At 38.4% G+C, this 16,883-nt stretch overlaps 1 pseudogene; it reads right to left on the bottom strand.

Moving 5' to 3' along the window:
* Positions 1-12,036: 12,036 nt before the first annotated feature.
* Positions 12,037-13,127, bottom strand: LOC118854142 (annotated as a pseudogene).
* Between the last annotated feature and the right edge of the window lie 3,756 nt (positions 13,128-16,883).

Genomic DNA, 16,883 nt, shown 5'->3' with positions numbered 1-16,883 from the left:
CTAAACATAATACCATAGATGTGACCTGAATAAGGCAACAGTTATATTGGCTGCTTCTGCTCTCTCCAAACATTTTCTACCAAAAAAATGATTAAAAATAAAATCAAAGGAATATTGAAAAAGAAAGAGAAAAAGTCACTATCCTGAGGGGCATATATAAGAACTGAGTATATGTATATGACACTCAAGAAATGCTAGCTATTATTACTATTGTAATTACAATAACTACTTATTTAAAAAAATTAACACTAACTTTGAAGTCAATTGCTTGTTAAGGGTAAGAATATTTCAGGGCACTGGACAATTTGGATGGATTTCTGTAACTCAGGGAAAGGTAAAGACATGGGGTAGCAATAGTCCCTTGCCTCTCATGCTATGAGGGCACATTTCCAAGTCTTTCTTACCAAAAAATGATAGAGATGAGATTCTATAAGGATCTGAGTTGCTTGATCCAAGCATGTTTGTTGCTGGGAATTATGTCATTCTTTATTTTTTTGGTGCGGGGGAGGGATGGAAGTATTGCTAATTCTATTTGGTTAACAGGAGTGAGATCAATGATTTCTTATGTAGGCAAAAAGTATCAAAGTTTTTGAAATAATCCTTTTCAGCATTTTCAAAAATACACAGGCAATTTGCTGGGTTTTGAAATACATTTGAAAAGTAGGCTTATCAAGAATAATGATTTTTCTGACCTCTTTATTTCTTATCAGGCCCTTCCTGAACTTTTAAAATGTATTTTCATTTTATATGAGCTCAGCACTCACCCTAACTCTTAGGGCTCTATACATGAACAGCTTGCCTTTCATTCTCCATTCTCGTTTTTCAGGTCACATGGATTTAAATTAGAATGTGCTGCAGTATTTAGAAATCCTATTGATACTGACCGAAATAGTAATAGGAGAAAGTTGACTTTCTACCTATCATGTTTGAATACAATCCTTTCGCAAACTGTTCTTTTTCTAAGGGCAAGCAATGAACACACGTAAAGATGTGATACATTCTGGAAATGTAAATTGAAGTTCGATATTTTCAGCAGAATGTGCAAAATACCTAATTCTCCTAGAACCCAGGGCAAGGACAGTTCTAAAAATATTTGCATAATCCATTACTGGAGAGGGGATCCCTCTGAGCCACCGACATTAATAACCCACAGTTAAGGCAATTCCTGTTCAGCATGAACAGTGAACTTTGCATTTCATTTGATTTAATAATAAAATAGAATTTAACCCATAATTCTATGTATCGCTTGATGTTGAGGGAGTGAATGAGATCTGTCACTCTGTGAGATTCCTCTCATACCTACAAATAACAGCACTAAAAACATATGACTTTGACTTCAAGTTTTCAATCTGTGGTAGCTTAGCATAGTGCCTGGCACATAGGAGGTGCTTAATAAATGTTTATTACTTGATTGGCAAACATCTTTAATTGAATTGTTTGATCAAAATAACTGTTGATTAAATCCCTTGATCCATGGCATAATTTTTCATCCTCTTTCATGGAGGAAAAGATACTTAAAAAAAACAAAACAAAACAAAACAAAACAATTCAAACAATTTCCATGTAAATTGAGAAAAGGTTCCCTATTTTAAAAAGGTCTTTTTTTTAACGTTTCATCTAAAGTATTGATCATGGTTGTAAATCTGAGGTGGATTTTATAAAATGATTGTGTGTAAATACATTGTGGGACAAAATAGAGGTAAGGATGGAAAAGAAAGATTCATTTGATTTGAGGAATAGTTAAGCAATTTCGGATGGTGCTGTCTAGCAGTGTAAAGGAATTGATTAGTAATTCAAGCAAGAGGGCCACTCTCACATAGAGTAGATAAGGTTCCTATTTACATAATATAATTTGAAAGACATTGCAAGCTCTCACCGCAAAACAACTCTGCCACCATACTCGTTTTCGAGGGTTCAGGATCCCATTGTTTAACATCAAGTTCTTTGAAAAAGATGGGGATATTGCCTCCTATTTAAAAAGCACATAGACTTTTTAGAGCTAGAAGGCACTTTAGAGTTCACCTGGTCAAATATTCTGGTTTTATAAATGAATATAAATGCTAACTGGAAATTTTCCCCTCTACATTCTCATTGGGTCCCTACGAAGAGGGAGCTTACACTTGGAGGAATTGCTATCAAGCATTCCCCCCTCACCACTGCCAAAACCATCAAGTTGACTTATGATTGTGTCAAAGGAAAATGATTCCCTGAATCATATGACATACTGTCTCAGGCACATGGTATTACCACCACATTGGATCAAGCAGGTTGTTCCTCAGGGCTGGCTCATCACAAGTCTTAACTATTTCATTTACCAGCAGTTTATGATATGGACTATTGTGGATGGACGTCTGATGGCTCTTCTAAATTCCATATTCAAAGATCAGAAGGTCATTATCTGGTTCGTTCTATCTCCAGCAGTCATTTACATTAGATCAAAAGAATAGACTCAACAAACATAGAACAAACAGAAGTAGCCATAGGTTATGGCCATAAAGCTAACTGTATGTGGAGATAAGTCTGCAGTTGACAGTGCCTGCTGCCTTTTGGTGGCTTCTAGCATTTCTTCTTCAATATCTTTTGCCTATCTGTAATTTTTTAATAATCTCACTTATTTCTAGATTAACAATTAAATAAAAGGCTTTTATCACCATACAGCACATGGTCAGGACAGTCATTAAACATGAGCATTTTCCAAATCAGAGGGCATGGCCTCTCCATTAGACACCAGCACATTTCAAAGAAGAAGGCTCGCCAAGCTTCTGGGTGGAATAATGTCAGGCAGAAAATATTTCACATATTCTGAGGACTATGTTATACTGGGCATATTCCCTTTCCCTCTCATCTTGGTTAAAACAAGAAAAAATAATTCCCTGCCCACAAGGAATTTGCATTTTATTTAGGGAAAACAACATTTGCACCATTCAGTAAACGCTGATAATTTGAGGAGGGGAAGATTAAAATTACTCATTACATTAGGAAATATTTTTAATAGATTTTAATTTTCTGAGTCTGGAAGGAAGTTTCTAAGAAGGACCAGTGAGGAAGAAGTATATCCCAGACATGGGAAAAATGCTGTGCAAAAAGACATAGATGTGGTAGATATAATATAAAGCTTAGTAAGCTAGTTTTCTTGGAACATAGAATATGTGAAGGGGAGTAATATGATGTGCCCCTGGAGAAATAAAGTTGTAAAGGGCTAAAGTGACAAGCTTAGGAATTTGTACTTTATCCCAGGGTCAGAGAGAACTTTTGAAGATTTTAGAGCAAAGGTAATATTGTCAGGCCTATGCTTTAGGAAGATTACTTTTGTAGATGGCAAGGGGAGAAAGAGATTAGAAGCTCAAAGACCAATTAGGGGACTATTGCAATAGTCTGGATGAGAGATGATGAGGTTCTGAAGTATGGTAGTGGATTTACCCAATGGGATTGTTGTGAGAGATATAGAGATAGAATTGACAAAAATTGACCACTGTTTAGATATGGGGGTGGAGTGAGTGAGAGGGAAGAGTCAAGGAAAACTCTGAAATTAATCAAGGGCGATTGGAAAAAATAGTAATGTCTTCAAGAAAAATGGAGAAGCTTGGAGATAGCATGGATTTATAGGAGAAGTTAGTGGGTGTGTTCTAGACATACTAGTTTAAAGGAAATCACATTTTTTGGTGATCATGGTAGTTTTTAGGTTGCTTAGATCTCCTTGTTACAATTGAGTTACATAGATGAAACTTACACAGGCAAGTGCCTGAATTTAATCTCAAGGAAACGAAATTTAATACCAATGGTAATATAAAGTCATTGCAGAACTTATAAAAGGTGTTGACATAGCTGAAGTGGCAGAAAAAATAACCTACACCATTCAACACCAGCTTAGAGGAAAGGTCAAGTTTTCTGTGGTTCTCAGAAAACTGTTAGGTCTATTCTTCAGAAAACTGTTAGGTCTGATCCCCAGCTCATAACTTTTGTGGTTGGCAATATTCATTTTATAAGCCCAAGGGCTTATTTCCCTTAATACTATGTTTAAAAACCCTAGTTATTTTAACAGTATATTTAAAAATTAGATTAAAGTGTACATAGTGAACTTTCCTTACAGTGTGGAGATGTGACCCTACAAAGTCTTTGCCAGGAGCACTTTGGGTAGTTTCTACCATGATGGAAAGGCCTCAGCTATGGTCTCAGTAATAGGCTAAATCTGTTTTCTAAGGACAATTCTGGCTAAATATAGGGAGGCATGAGATTTTTGGCTCTGCCAACCCTTGAATTTAAACAGAAGTTTAGCTTCAATCCTATGCATCTAGCTTTTGCTTCTACAGTGACATTAGCAGAAAAAGAGTGACATTGGACTGATTATTTCACAGATTTTAGACATCCCATAAACATTCACTTAACTTGTGTTCTTTTAAACATAAAATCCTTCTACTGAGGGGGTTCTTAACCTATTTTTGTGTTTTATCACCTCTTTAATTGTTTGCTGACACTTTTGGACCTCTTGCCAAAATGATGTTTCTAAATAGAAAAAGCAAAACACATAGGATTGTGAAGGAAGACAATTATTTTGAAATACAGTTATTGAAATGTTTTTTTAAAAAGTCTACGGGCCGCAGGTTAACAACTCCTCAGCTGGGGGATCACAGAATAGATGAACTATAGAGGAGCAAAACCATATTAATTATGACATTCTTGCTTAAAGATTATAACTGGAAGCAAAAAGAAGTTGTGGTTAAATGAAAGAATGTCTCACAAGTTCTCCTTGGAGAGTAAAATAAAGAGGTTGGTAGACTTGGCTTTATTGTGTGCTCAAAGGCAACAGAAATATAACTTTATTTTATACAGGACTTATTCAGTTAATAGTTCCTTACTCTTTATAAGAATTTATAAAATAGCCACTAATAAGATAATGGTGATATCATACAAGAAGCTCTATTACAGGGGATTAGAACAGGGAGATTCTATGAAGAAATTTATAAGACCCTTCCAATCAACATGTACATTGATTTTGATATTTTTTGATGTAGCAGGATTGATAGCAAACAATATTTTAGAAAATATGGATCACATAGGAACCACATACCTATGAACACCTGTGAATGCTTTTCTCTAAAGGAGAGTTAGAGAGTACTGGACATGATGGGCATCAAATGATATCGGGAAAAAATAAAATTGAGCATAATGTAATAGATGGGAAATGAAATTTTGGTATTAGCTGTCTCCATACAGTAAGACTACTGACTTATTAAAGCATAGATTAAAATCAATCACAGATTATTAGAAAGAAAAATGAGAAGACAAAAATGAAAGCACAAATGAAACTACTGAAAAATGGTAAATGAAAAAAGGAATAGCTATCAGTAGGTTCATTTGCATTGCTTCTGGAAACTTGACCTAAATCACTTGCCAAAACAAGGAGACCAAAAAAAGCTAAGAAACCACGATAACCATTAAACACTTGATATTTTGCCAAATAAAGGGATGTAATAGCCAAGGGAAATGCTGATTTAGTACATAAACTCATTTTAATATCTTATTGAGCATGACATCAGGAGATTCTGAGCTATATCATCTCACAAAGTTAGAAAAAGTGGCAGAAAGAAAAATACAAGTCTGTAGAAAACTTTTTGGGGATCCAGTTGAGTTAAATCATCATGAGATCATTTAAGGATAATACTGGAGAGATGAAAACAGACAGATTAAAAATGGAAACATTCTGTCAGTGTTATAGCCAACTATTTTCTATCAGTGGCAGTAGAGTTCATTTAGATTCTAACCTAGTCCCTCATGTATTTCATGAGGAAGTAGAAATGGCACTAAGGAAAATAAAGATGGAAAGAAGAGATAGATGAGTCTAAACATATACCGAAAAAGTAATGCTGTTTTGAGAGAGTTTCATAGCCATGGTATATGCTTCTGTTATGTATAATGTCCAGTGTAGAGTCCAAATCAAGGAGGAATTCCATATAGTTGAAGTCCTTTGTTCTCCTAACTACAGTAACATTGATTGCATCAAATTCTGGGACATGGTAAAGTCTTCTAAATGCAGAGGTATATTGGAGACAGCATAGCCTGGATTAAGATAGGTGGTGGTTACATATTCAGAGTGAGCATTTACAACTTGGGAATTGGCAAGTGTTATAAATCAAGGCTTGTTATATTATTTTGTTGAAGAAAGTATTGGAGAAAGTGGTAGTAATGTGGACTAAACCTAAAAATGTGTAATGCATATATTTTTTCAGAAAGCTAGTCATTAACCATTTACTACTATACCTATATCTAAATGAAAATCTATAATCATCCAGAAGAAGCTGCCCTATCTAGATAATTTTTAAGTGGCTAAATAAATGTTTATTGTTGACCTCCCAGCAGAACTAATATGGAAGAGTACAGCAAATACTTAGCCAAGGTCTCCCAATATTCTCCTTTAAACAACTTCCAAGTAACACCTTTAAGAAAATTCTAGAATGGCAGAGCTAACTAAAGGTTAGCATGAGACATTCTTGCAGCCCAAGACAACTTAGGAGATCAGAGGAAGGAATCTGTGATGTCTGCCCACCTCCCCCCCCCCTTTTCTGGAAGGGAGAAGGGAAGGAAATTGGGGTTAAGTGACTTGCCCAACATCACACAGCTAGTGTGTCGTGTGTCAAGTGTCTGAGGCCGGATTCGAACTCAGGTCCTCCTGACTCCACGTCTGGTCGATGTGGATGCAGCACCAGTGGTGGGAGTAGATGATGAAGACAAAAGCAGCAGCAAGAGATGGTAAGGCGATTAGTAACTGACAACTAGTCAGATGGAGACTACAGAGGACTTCTGTTCAAGCAGCGGATACAGGAGCAGATGCAATTTGGCAAACTCATTATCTATGCCACTTCTTAGTCACAGTTCAATGGCAAACAAAAGTACTTTAAATCAAAACTGGTCAAGATCACTGAGGAACAGTATTAATTTTGGTCCCCAAGGGAGTTGGTTCCCTAAGAAGCAGTATCATTTCAAATCCCAGTGAAAAAGGAGCCTTGAGGAGCAATATAACTTCCAGTCCTAAAGAAGCAAGGATCCTGGGGAGCAATATTGATTGCAGTTCCCAAGGGATAAGGTACCCTTCTTGGGTAGGGACCAGAGGACAGACCAGGAGAACTGTGACCACATCTCCCCAGATCACACCACTTTGGAAGCACTGAAAACTTTAAAACTGCCAGAATAAGTTCAAGTCATAAAAGAGAAATCATGAGGGACTCTAAGGTTAAACTATTTACATTCCTGTTTGGGAAGATGATACATGTAACTTCTAAGAACTTTTTCATTATTAGGGTAGTTAGAAGGATTTAACATAGAAAAAAGACACAGGAACAAGTTGATTATGTTGGAATGTTGTAAAGAAAATTAATGGGCAAGAATGAGGGATGCCTTGAGAAAAAGGGGAATGGAAAGGAAGAATGGGGAAAATTATGCTACATAAAAAGAGGTAAGCAAGAAAGAGCTTTTACAATGAAGGGTGGGTGGGGAGGCTGTCAATGCTTGAAACTCACTCTCAGCTAAACTGGTTCAAAAAAAGAAGAATAGGGAACTAAAATGGCCAAGTACTGAAAGTATTTAGCTGAGTTCTCCCAACATTGCCCTCCAAACAACTTCAAAACAGTGCCTCAAATCAAATCCTTTAGTGGCAGTGTCAACGAAAGTTCAGGATGAGTCATTCTTCCAGGCCAAGAGAATATAAAAAGTTGAAAAGAGAGATCTATGACATGGGGAAGGAGGCTAACCCAGAGCCCATGTAGATGCAACTCCAGTGGTGGGACTAGGTCACGGCAACTGAAGCAGTAGGAGTTTCTGGAATTCATAGAACTGAGCAACTTCACCCTTTTCAGCATCAGTGATTGGAATATAGAGTTGTATTCTGTAATGTTGAACAGTTTGCCTTGAATATAAACAGATATCATTCTGTAATGTCTGAGATTATACCTCAGTACTCCTTTTCTCACCCTTTTATTGACTATGGAGGCTATTCCATTTCTTCTAAGGGATTCTTGCCCACAGTAGTATATGTAATAACCCAAATTAAATTCACCCATTCCTGTCCATTTAAATTAACTGACATACAAGATGTTGCTGTTTAATCTTTTCATCTCATGTTTGACCGCATCCAGCTTACCTTGGTTCATAGATCTTATATTCCAGGTCCCCATGCAATATTGATCTTTACAGCATCAGACTTTCCTTTCTTCACCAGACATATCCACAGCTGAGCTTTCTTTTGGAGTTGGCTCAACGGCTTCATACTTCCTGAAGTTACTTGTAGTTGTTTTCTACTCTTCCCTAGTAATGAGTTGGACACTTTGTGACCAGAGGGGCTCATCTTTTAGTGTCATATCTTTTATGGTTTGACCATGGGGATTTCTTGACAGATACAAGAGTGCTTTGCTATTTCCTTCTACGATGGACCACTTTTTGTTAGAACTCTTCACTATGACTTGTCTATCTTGGATAATCTTGCACAGCATAGCTCATAGTTACATTGGGCTATCCAAGCCCCCTGTACAACAGCAAGGCATAGAAAGATAAACAGTTTAACCTTATTGAGTCTCTTATAATGTTTCCTTCAGTTTTACCTTTTTGTACTTCTCTGGAGATTTGTATTACAGGGTCAAATTTTTACTTACCTTTGGTCTTTTCATCAGGAATGCTTGAAATTCCTCTATTTCATTAAATATACATTTTCCTCTTGAAGTATTTGATCATGTATTTCAGGTAGTCCAATAATTTTCAAATGATCTCTCCAGGATCTATTTTTCAGGTCAGTTATTTTTTCCAATGAGGTATTTTACATTGTCTTCTATTTTCTTGTTCTTGGTTTTATTTTATTGTTTCTTGATTTCTCATAAAGCCATTAGCTTCCATTTGCTCAATTCTAATTTTGAAGGAATAATTTTCTTCAGTGAGCTTTTGTACCACCTTTTCCAATTGGTCAATTCAACTTCTAAAGGAGTTTTTTTTTTAATTCAATGAATTTTTGTGCCTCTTTTTCCATTTGACCTATTCAGTCTTTTAAGGCATTCTTCTCCTCATTGGCTTTTTGTACTTCTTTTACCATTTGGCCTAGTCTGATTTTTAAAGTGTCATTTCCTTCAGTAATTTTTTTTTGTGTCCTTTACCAAACTCTTTTTTGTTGTGTTTTTCTTGCATCATTCTCATTTCTCTTCCCAATTTTTCCTCTATACCTCTTAATTGATTTTAGAAATACTTTTTGAGCTCTTCCTTAGCCTGAGACCAATTTTTCTTGGAAGTTTTGGATGCCAGAGCTTTGACTTTGTTATCTTCTTCTGAAGGTGTGTTTTAATCTTCCTTGTCACCACAGTAACGTTTGATGGTCTCTAATAGTAATTAAGGTGGGACTTTTTGCTGTTCTTCTCTTAAGTGCCTTTAATGATCCTGGCTTTTGTTTGAATTAGTGGGAAACCTTTTCCTATCTTTGTCTTGGAATTATCAGCTCTTTCTCAGCATTAAGACAATCAGGAGTGATTGACTTGTATATGTTGTGATACTGGGAATGGGGAACTTTCACATACCCAGCCTGGGTGAGGTCAGAGCCCTCAGGGCTCCAAACAGGATATAATTGAGGAGGCCTTAGCATTTGACTTTTGGGGTACACTCATGGAAGGAATGTCGAGACTATGGGCAAGCTGCAAACTTCCCCCCAGCTTTGCAACTCAGATATTGGTGTTTTTCTGGTAACTATGAATTGTGATTTGAATCAGACAAGGTCTGTTGATGTTTGTAATTTCTGTTTGTATTTGTGTTGAAGTTGAGGGAGCTGATCTTTTCCCCCTGAACTGTGAATGATATTTGTATGTTTGATTAAACTGAGATTATTAACCCCTTAAAGTTATTTTCCTTAGTAAAGCAGATCAAAGAACCTGTGATGGCAGCTGTCTGTGTGCTGGTTCTTGGTGGGTCTTACACCCCTATAGCAGCTGCTAGTAGATTGTTGCTACATGGTCAGAATTTTTTCTGTTATTTGCTCATTTTCCCAGCCTATTTCTTGACTTTTACCTCTTCGTCAAAGTTGCATTCTGTTTCCAGGGTGGAGGACACACTGACCCAAGCTTCAGGGGGGTCTCATGTGCCTGTTTTCAAAGATACTTCTAGGGACCTATAAATTTTCAGTTTGTCCAAGGTGGTCTAATCTAATGAGAGGTGTTTACTACTCTCCTGGTCTGTGCTCTGGTCTGTGAGTGACCACAAATACTCTTTCCTGCCTTGGAACTGTGAGGAGGGTTCCCACTCCACTCAGGCTGCAAGCTCTGGTATGCTAGTGCTCCTCCTTGCCCCAGGACTGCCACTTTGGATTGCTATCTAGACCCAAGGGTGGGTAAAGCAAATGAGTATTGCCTCGGTGTTAGCAAAGAGACCCATGTAATCTCCTTCTGACCAGTTTTTTGACCCCTTTACCACCTGTGGGCTGAACAGAAACAACTGCTACTGCTGCTGGTTCAGTCACTCTGAAGGTCTGCTCCTGGTTTGCTGGGGCCTTCTCTGTCCTGGTGTGGCCTGTAGTGGTCTGTGCTCCACTGTCACCCAGGTACAACAGACCTTTCCTGCAGACCTCCCAAGTTGTTTTTGGCATCTATGAGCTGAGAGGTCTGGAAAGCAAAATTGCTGCTACTGATTGAGTCACCCCAAGGCCTGCTCCTGCTTTTCAGGGGCTTCTTGTGCGTTAGCACAGCCTATGATGGACTGCACTGAACTATGCTCCTTTCTTACTCATGTGCAATAGACCTTTCCTGCCAACTTTCTAAGTTGTTTGGGCTGGAAGATTGTTTCACTCCATATTTTTGTCGGTTCTGTCACTGTAGAATTTGTTTAGAGTCATTATTTAAATGTGTTTGAAGGGAGTCTGGGGAGAGCTCAGGTGAGTCTCTGCCTTTACTCCTCCATCTGGCTCTGCCTCCCCTGATCTAATTTTTAAGGAGTTATTTTCTTCAATGAGCTTTTATAACTCTTTTTCCATTCAATCAGTTCTGCTCATTTAAATAGTTATTTTCATAAATGAATTTTTGTACTTCTTTTTCAATTTAGTCAACTCTTTTTATGAAGATACTATTTTCTTTGTTTTTTTTTGTGCCTCTTTTACCAACCTGTTAATTGTCTTTCCAAAATTTCTTTCCTTTATTTTTATTTATTTACTTCTATCATTCTTATTTTATTTTGAAAATCATCTTTCAACTGTTCCAGGAATTCTTGTTAGACTTGTGTCCAATAAACATTTTTTGGAGGTTTTGCTTGTAGCCATTTTGACTTCATTGTCTTCTTCTGAGTCAGTGTCTTGATCTTCCCTGCCACCAGCAAAACTTTTCATGACTAAGTTGTTGTTGTTTGTTCATTTTCATACCTATTTTTTGATTTGAAGCTTACTGTTAATTTTGGGCCCCGTTATGGCATGGGAGGATGGGGAGAGGTACTATCTCAAGCTTCAACCTTTCCTGTATTACTGTTTTCAGGGCTAGTTCTGGGAGTCTAGAAATTTTTGGTGCTTCCAAGTTGGTTTGATCAGGGGAGAGGTGTGGTCACTGCTTTACTTCTCTGGTCCTTACCCAGGAGGCGCCCCTGACTCCTTGGGGTTGCAATCAATACTCCTCTGCAGTGCCCCTGTTCCCTGTGACCAAAAGCAATGCTATTCTTCAAGCCCCCTGATTCCTTAAGGCTGCAAGCAATACTGTCCCTCACAGCTTCCCCTTTTCTCTCTCTCTGTCTCTGCCTCCCTCCCTCTCTCTCTCTCTCTCTCTCTCTCTCTCTAAAGACCTTTATTAACAGGTGCTTGCAGTTTGTGGATTTTTGAAAAAATCAGGTGTACTTTTTATACAAATTAAAAATGAGGTTCTTAAAAATCTCAACTTGACCAGATAGGAAACAATTTAAGAACCTTTAAAAGTGTATTGAGAAAACCAGGCATTTAAAAAAAAAACATGTTTGTCATTCCCAAAAAGAGATTTCTTTAGGTAAAAATAATAAAAAACCCCATGCTGCATAGATAATGCAGAGTTCTAGTTACCTGGTCAACAGCAAAAAGCAAGCACTTAGGTCTTCCGTTCCAAATCTTTTGTTCATTTCTTATTGTTGCTGGAATTTCATATTCTTTCTTCTTGTATGATGACTAAACCGGATGATGGTAGAGATGATAAGCCCGCATTTACTCAGCCCCGCCCTGCTCAGCCTCAGGAGCGGATGTATTCTCAGCTGGTGGTTCGAAGGCTTTTCTCTCTTTGCTATCTTGTGGTTTAGGGTTCTCTAGACGTCTGCATTGGTAATTGAAGTTATGGCGGTACCGACGTTGAGGTGGCTGCTGACCCTGGTTCTCATCCCCTTGGTTCTCTTTGTCTTCTTCCTTAACTTCCTCTAGATCTAAGCTGTCTTTGACCAGGAGGGCCCCTGCGGAATCGTGGTCTATAACCCCGATACACATTCTGTCTCGCTGGTCTGCCTTGTTCTCTTGCACCCTGGTTGTCAGCACCCTCCATTACTTCTCCCTGCACAGGAGGGTTGGAATACTGTGGTCGACGCCCATAGGGTCTCCGCATGTAGTAAGGTGGAAACCGCCTCCTGCGGTAGGGACGGCGTTGCTTGGGCTGGCCTTCTGGAGCACTCTCTGATCCCTTGTTCTTTTCCCTACTGTCACTATTCTGGTAATTCTGCTGGCAGTTCCGTGGAGGACCTCTACGACGTGTATAACGTCTGTAATGGTTACGGTGGGCTGCGTATTTGCTGCCTTGAACTGGAACACCACCAGGGCCGGTAACATTAACTGCCTCTGCACCCTTTTCTCCTTCAACAACATCAAACTCCACAGTCTCTCCATCTCCTACACTGCGAAGGTACTTCCTGGTGTTGTTCTTCTTTACGGCAGTCTGGTGTACAAACACATCTTCCTTGGTGTCATTCCTGTTGATGAAACCATAGCCGTTTCTTACATTGAACCATTTTACTGTTCCCATTGAACCTTCTTGTTGCCGCCGGCGGGCGCCGCCGATTTGAGGCCGCCGGGACCGCCGCTCCCTTGGCCGCTGCCGGTGATGCCTGGCTTGGTATCGGAGGTGTTGAGGGCGGGGGCGGCCGGTGGGAGGCTGCTGGGTCTCGGCCTCGTTGCTCATTGTTGCAGTGATAGTGACTGGGGCCTGCTGCAGCAGCGGCGGCTCCTCCCGGGGTGTGATGGTGACTAGGCCGGCGGTGGCGTTGGGGCTGCTCTCAGGGCTCTCTGGGGTCCACTCCAGCTTCTCCCCTTTCTTGGCCAAAAATACTTCTCTCTGCCCTTGAACTATGACCTAGAAGTGGGTATAGGCAATGGAATTGCCATACAGTTTCTGTTCCTGTGTCATGTATTAGTACAGGAATCCCTAAACACATTGGTTAGGTTCCCTGTGGGGAAGATGTATAGAATGATGTGGAAAAGAATTGTACAAGATGAGAAGTAATAAATAGATTGTGAGCTACAAGGGAAGGGAGATGAGCCCCATCAGTCAGCATGATTAACCAAAGTATTAAAGTCAGAACTGCATAGTTGACTGTGGACAGTGGTACAATATATGGAAAATGTTTTCACGGGCCTTTCTCCCCATTCACAACTTGCTTCTTATTTAGATATAAATACAGACAGATGATAGGGAAGTGGAAATCCAGCCATACTTTCAATGAGGTTGCTTCTTAGAGCTGGAGTTAAAACATGGAATTTAATTGAAAGAGAGAAGATGATGTGAAGAGGCTTCTCCCTACTGAGGTTTGGGCCACAGGAGGGTCATGCTGACTCTTGGGAAGAAACTGGGCCAGATAATGTTCAATCCACCTTTTAAGGCTCTTTGATTCTTACTTGTTTTATGCCTTTCACTAGTTCAGTTTAAACAGAGAGGACAGAACCCTCTACAACTAGTCAAGCCATTCTGTAACTTAGCCCATTGTTGGACAGGATGGTTAAGTTTCCAGTTTCTCCATTACTTTTTTTTTCCCTTTTTTAAAGTCAAGGGGAAATAGTTACATATGATTTGAAGTAAGTCATTTAAAAAATGGCTTGGGGGCAGCTAGGTGGTACAGTTTGTAGAGCACCGGCCTTGGAGTCAGGAGGACCTGAGTTCAAATGTGACCCCAGATACTTGACACATGTGCTAGCTGTGTGACCTTGGGCAAGTCACTTAACCCCAATTGCCCTGCCCCCCCAAAAATAAAAAAAATGGCTTGGTCCTGGAATATAATTGAGAAATGAACCTCCTTTCCTTATTTGCAAAGCTGAGCAATTATGGGGGAGGACACTGTATATAATTTTTGGACTTGGTTAGACTTACTAAAATATCTTGGCTATTGGCATTGGTTGATTTGCTAAAATAGTTCCTTCTAATTTTTTTCATTGTTACAATTGCCATGGGGAATGGTGGAGGTATATATTAGATGATATAGGTGGTGTAAAAATTATATACATACACATATGCACCTATACATCTATGTAATTTCTATATCATTTCTCTATATCTATCTAATCTTTACATCACACACATATATCACTTTATCAAACAAAATCAACCTTTCCTCCTTCATTGAAGATGTGATACATGAGCATGTAATATTGAATGTACTGTCAAACAGGTTAGGTTTGTTTTTGTTTTCTGAACTACACTTTTTCACTCTATTTCAAAAATATATATTTTTTCCATGGGCCAATTTAATGGGTGGTAGAAAAGATAAAATCACACATGAATGTGATAATCCATAAGAAGCAGTAATGCACATTTTAAAACAAAACGAAAAGGCAAATTGTTTCATTCTGAATTCTTATATATTAGCTTAGTATGGCCTTGTAAACAGTATTCTGCTTTGATCCAGGAGTAACTAGGTTTGAATCTTTTCTCTGACTCTAGCTGTATTACCATGGGCAAGTGGCTTACCCTCTTTTAGCCTGTTTTTATCTGTAAAATGGATTTAGGTATACTTTTGTTACTTCAGTTGGTGGTTGAGAGATTAAAATATTTATACAAAGTGTTTTCAGAACTTTTAAGTATCTATGTAACAATCAATTATGATTTCAATGTGTACACTCATTCGGTCAGCTTAAACCCCAGCATAACTTGTTTATTGATTGTATCTAGAACTCTGGTATATTTTACACCACCAAAAGATATTTGGTATAAAACAAGGTGTTAAAAACAACCAATGTTTTTGTATGTTCCTCCTTAATCTTCCTTATTTCAGAGTCCGCTTATTGAGCAAAGAAGGATTATTCAAATATACAGTGTCATCACTTGTAAAAGCAAGCTAACACAATGTGTAAAACATAAATTCCTAATACAACTTATACTTTAGCCTATTTCGTTTTGATTTTTAGGGAGAATATTTACTCCTAATCTCTTGTTTGTGGCCCTGGAATCGTCAAGTTATTTTTCATCATGCCCAAGAATGTAGTTATATCTCTTTATTGCTTCCATGAATATATTTTCCCTTTTGTAATAAAGGCCAATAAAATCTGGATAAAACATTTCATGCATTCTACTAAGTATTCAATTACTATGGTATTTGTCAGTCATTTATTTAGAATTGGCTGATCTAAACATCTTTCATACTGATGGCCTTCATATTGTTCAAGGTAGAATAAAACCTGCCAGTTACCTGTAGAAAGGAGACAAAACTTCTGGAAAGATTTTGCAAAAAAACAGTCTTCTATCATGGGAATTTTTTGGTCCTTTTTAACCCTCCATAGATATTTTCCTTTTAAAATATATTCAAATCCTACACGATGTGATGACTATTTGCAATGCATTAGAGAGTGGGAGGTATTATTCAAATGGAACACATTTTTAAACTTTAATCAATGTGTAAGTGAGGAGTAATAGTCTAATCACGGAAATTATCCTTGAATAGTAGTGATAATAATTAAGTAACAACTGTGAATTGCCCTGTACTAGAACAAGTTAACTGTCTGCCTCTCCCTCCTACTGGAAGGCTGTCAAGGGGATGAAGGTAATTATTTGGGGGCTGAAGGAGTTGGGATTTTAAATTTTTTTAGGGGGGGAAGGCAGGGCAATTGGGGTTAAGTGACTTGCCCAGGGTCACACAGCTAGTAAGTGTGTCAAGTGTCTGAGGCTGGATTTGAACTCAGGTCCTCCTGACTTCAGGGCTGGTGTTCTACTCACTGCACCACCTAACTGTTCCGGGATTTTTATTTATGGCTGAATAGAAGAGAAAGAGAAGAAGGGGGCACAGGAAAGAGAAGAGATGGCTATTTTATCAGAAGGTCTGTTCTTTTCCTTTCTTCTAGCCCATATGCAACAGATGTGCTTAGATGAGGAAATAGTATCTGTCTGTCTGTCTATCTGTCTCTCACTTTCTCTCTCTCTACCTCCTTCACCTTCAAAATTCAAAGTGGATGGAAGGTTGAAGGACATTGAATAGCTTTGCAAAGCATAATCCAATGAACCATTAGTATTGTCACATTGGGTATTCTGACCCATAGATCTGCAGTAGATGGGAGCAAAAGTGCTCCCCAGCTAGAAAGATTGCTAGTTCCACAGGGATAGTGATTGCTATGTCAAGAACTCTTCCTTAGAAAGAAGAGGATGCTAAGAGAAACTGGGGTCCCCTACCATGTGTTAGCACCATAAAAAAAATCCCTGTTTGCCTTATACTAGTTATACTTCTGTGTGAAAGGTAGTACTTTCAAGAACTCTGGAAAGATCCCTCTAACTACCCAAGTCTTCCTTCATTCACTGAATAATGCTTAAAATTTCAATATGGAATTTAATCTTGTATTTAAGAATATGGAGCAGGAGTTTGTATCTTTTTTTCCTGTATGTTACAAGTCTCTTTGACACTCTGGTGAAGGGTAGGGACTCCTCAGAATAATGTTTTATAATGCATTAAAAATTAAA

This window comes from Trichosurus vulpecula, chromosome 6, assembly GCF_011100635.1.
Source record: "Trichosurus vulpecula isolate mTriVul1 chromosome 6, mTriVul1.pri, whole genome shotgun sequence".
NCBI classification, from domain to species: Eukaryota; Metazoa; Chordata; class Mammalia; order Diprotodontia; family Phalangeridae; genus Trichosurus; species Trichosurus vulpecula.
The sequence above is the reverse complement of the archived record's forward strand: the minus strand, read 5'-3'. Positions and strand labels throughout refer to the sequence as shown.